Genomic DNA, 4,033 nt, shown 5'->3' on the forward strand with positions numbered 1-4,033 from the left:
GGACCACAAGGAATCATAACTGTGTGCGCTGACTTCCAAGGCGCCACAGAATGTTTCCGAGTGGCCATTCAGGCGGCCCTCACTACCAGACCATCAGCGACTTCTTCTGCGCAGACGAACTCAAAGCCTGAGGAAGACCTCGCAGTACCCGCGAATGAAGCTCAAGCCGTGCCCTCTATACGGCCAACTGAAGAAACCAAGAGAATCAATCTTGGGTTCGCCGACAAGCGCAAGACTGCTATCATCAGTTCCAGCCTGGATGACAAATAGGAAGACGCGCTCGTCCAGTTTTTGCAAGACAACCGAGACGTATTCGCATGACAACCTGCGGATATGCCGGGAGTCCCGAGAGAACTGACCGAGCACAAATTGAAGGTCTACCCCCAGGCGAGGCCGATCCGACAAAAATTACGTCGCTTCACGCCCAACAAGAGAGAAGCCATCCGTGCTGAGCTGGCTCGCTTGGTCGCAGCCGGATTCATTAGAGAGGTGTTACATCCTGAGTTGTTAGCTAATCATGTTCTTGTACTCAAAAATAATAAAGTGGATTAGCGCATGTGCGTCGACTATACGGATCTCAACAAACACTGTCCAAAGGATCCCTTTGGGCTTCCTAGGATAGACCAGGTGGTGGATTCAACCGCCGGATGTTCTGTGTTGTCTTTCTTGGATTGCTACTCTGGGTATCATCAGATTAGTTTGGCAAAAGAAGACGAGGAAAAAACAGCATTCATCACCCCGTTCGGAGCCTTCTGCTATACCTCCATGTCGTTCGGCCTCAAAAACCCTGGAGTGACTTATCAGAGAGCTATTCAGACATGCTTAGCCGATCACTGGGGCAAGCGTGTGGAAGCTTATGTGGATGATGTGGTAATCAAGACAGAGAATTCAGAAAATTTCAATGAAGATTTACAGTTGGCCTTCAACAGTCTACGACGATATCGATGGAAGCTTAATCCCGAAAAATGTGTTTTCGGAGTACCAGCAGGAAAGTTGCTCAGGTTTATTGTCAGCCACTGGGGAATTGAAGACAATTCAGAAAAGATCGAGGCTATCATGAGGATGGAAGCACCACGATCACAGAAGAAAGTACAAAGACTTACCGGATGTATGGCAGCTCTGAGCAGATTCATATCTAGGCTGGGAGAGAAAGGCTTACCATTCTATAAGTTGCTCAAGAAGGTAGACAAATTCCAGTGGACTTCAGAAGCACAAGAAGCTCTAGATGCGCTGAAAAAATTCTTGACAACACCACCAGTGCTAAAACTGCCGCGCCGAGCCACGCCGACTCAACCAGCTAAAGATCTGCTATTATACATCTCTTGCACGACTCACGTGGTGAGCACCGTGTTGGTAGTCGAGCGAGCAGAAGAGGGACATGCATACCCAATATAGCATCTTGTCTATTTCATCAGTGAAGTTCTAGGCCCCTCAAAGAAGAAATACCCTCAGGTTCAGAAGCTATTATATGCAGTACTTCTAACTGCACGCAAGCTCCGTCACTACTTCGACGACCACAAAGTCATAGTAGTCACTGGATTTCCAATAGGGGATATTCTCCACAATAAAGAAGCTATTGGAAGAATAGCCAAGTGGGCCTGTGAATTGGGATCTCATGACATTGAGTTTCGACCTCGCACCGCAATCCAAACTCAAGCACTGGTCGACTTTGTATCAGAATGGACCGAGCAACAGGTGCCGGATAACCCGGAAACTGCAGAAGTATGGCGAATGTTTTTTGATGGCTCGTTGAAGCTGCAGGGAGCAGTTGCAGGGATCCTATTTATTGCACCTGGAGGTGAACAACTCAAATATGCTCTTCAATTGTTATTTCCAGCATCCAACAATACAACAGAATACGAAGCTCTGATTCATGGACTGAACATTGCCATATCACTAGGTATCAAGAGACTGATGGTATATGGAGATTCTCTAGTGGTCATAAGTCAGATAAACAAAGAATGGGATTGCTTGAATGATTCCATGGGAAAATACTGCACTGCTGTCCGGAAACTAGAAGACAAATTTGAAGGTCTGGAATTTCATCATGAGGAGAGAGATCGCAACGAGGCAGCTGATACATTGTCCAAGCTCGGATCCAGTCGGACTCAGGTCCCACCTGGAGTCTTCGTACAAGAAATACTGCATCCGAGCATTTCACTAGATCGGGTGGAGGAATGCAATGCTCTGAGCCAACCACAGTCAAATTCTGATGACTGGAGGGAGTCGATCATCAGGTACATAAAAAATGAGGAGGAACCAGATGACAAAAATGCAGCAGAACGGATTGCAAGGCAGTCAGCTCATTATACTCTCATTAGGGAAACACTATACAGAAGGTGTGCATCAGGAGTCCTCATGAAATGCATTCTCTCAGCCACCGGAAAGCAACTGCTAGAAGAGATTCATGCTGGGCAATGCGGGATACACGCAGCATCCAGGACCCTGGTTGAGAAGGTTTTTAGGTCGGGTTTCTACTGGCCAACAACAAAGAGTGATGTAGCCGAGTTAGTCCAGAGGTGCGAAGCCTGCCAATACTTGTCAAAATAGCAACATCTACCAGCGCAGCAACTGCAAACCATACCCGTAACTTGGTCGTTCACATGCTGGGGATTGGATATGATTGGACCTTTCAAGAAAGCTCAAGGAGGATACACTCATGTACTGGTTGCTATCGACAAATTCACTAAATGGATAGAGTTCAAACCCATTGCTTCTCTAACTTCAGCTAAGGCAGTGGAATTCATACAAGACATAATATTCAGGTTTGGAATACCGAATAGCATCATAACCGACCTGGGATCCAACTTCACAAGTTCAGAGTTCTTCGATTTCTGCGAGCAAAAGAGCATTCAGATCAAATATGCCTCGGTGGTGTGGTGGAACCGTCCGAATTATTCCAACTTAAGTGCCTAAGTCCCGCCTTAGAGGCTAGACCACACTTAAATGGGAATAACCCGTCAATCCCTCGGATCTAGTCCGACAAGGCCACTGACAGGATCAAGTACCACAGTCTCACTCGATGGTGAGTCACCGAGCAAATACAATAAAGCATAAAACCATACATTAAGGAGTATTAGACTTATTACATCATCATCGGAGTTTTAACAAAAGTAGTCATCATTGTTCGAAGTGCAGCGGAATAAAACTAACGGTAAATAAACAGAGAGATGGGGAAGCATGTCCCATCACTCCTCATGCTCCTCCTCAGCCGAGGTAGGGTCCCACTCGACTGTCCAACCCGGTGGCAAGATGGACGGCCAAGTCACTCCAACAACCATGTCCTCCAGAGAACCTGTAAAATTATGCCACAAGCAAGGCTAAGTATACTAATACTCAGCTAGACTTACCCGGTGTGAGGAGTCTACTCCTCTACCTCTAGACATGCAGCTGTTTGGCTGAGGGGTTTGGTTTGCCAAAAGCACTAGCTGAGTCTAAAAATCAAGTTTTAGCCTTTCAAGTTTTAGTATGATCCTGTTAAACTAGATGTGCACCTAGCTAATCGTACATGGCATCAAACATTTTATCAATCAACATCTTTTGCCAGTCACCTCATTTCCACTTATTACTCAATGTAGCAGCATGGATCAAGCAGTCTCATTAGCTGCGAGAAGCAGACGATTCAAATCGAGTTTTTAAACCTTGCAAGGTAAACCTAAACACACGACGTGGCGAGGCACTCCGTCCCCACACACATCAACCGTCCCCATCGATTCCCCATCAGCAGATCAGGGCTCACCGCCTTAGCGTACAATGCCTCACTAACCCCGACTGCCGTCGTGCAGTGACCGCACTTGTACCCACCATAACCGGAATGGGAGACCACGTCTCAGGTCGCATGAGGGGTAAAGTCCACTGCCAGGTTCAATCAGGTACTAGGCTTACCGATTTACCATATTTCTCGGCATGTGCTTAGTACATTCAAACGCTTGACACACGGTACCACACCTTAATCCTTATTCCAATTTCCGTCTCGTAGACAACGCATCCCCATGGATCGTTGTCCACAGACCATCGTCATTATGATATAAAA

This window comes from Zea mays, chromosome 4, assembly GCF_902167145.1.
Source record: "Zea mays cultivar B73 chromosome 4, Zm-B73-REFERENCE-NAM-5.0, whole genome shotgun sequence".
NCBI classification, from domain to species: domain Eukaryota; kingdom Viridiplantae; phylum Streptophyta; class Magnoliopsida; order Poales; family Poaceae; genus Zea; species Zea mays.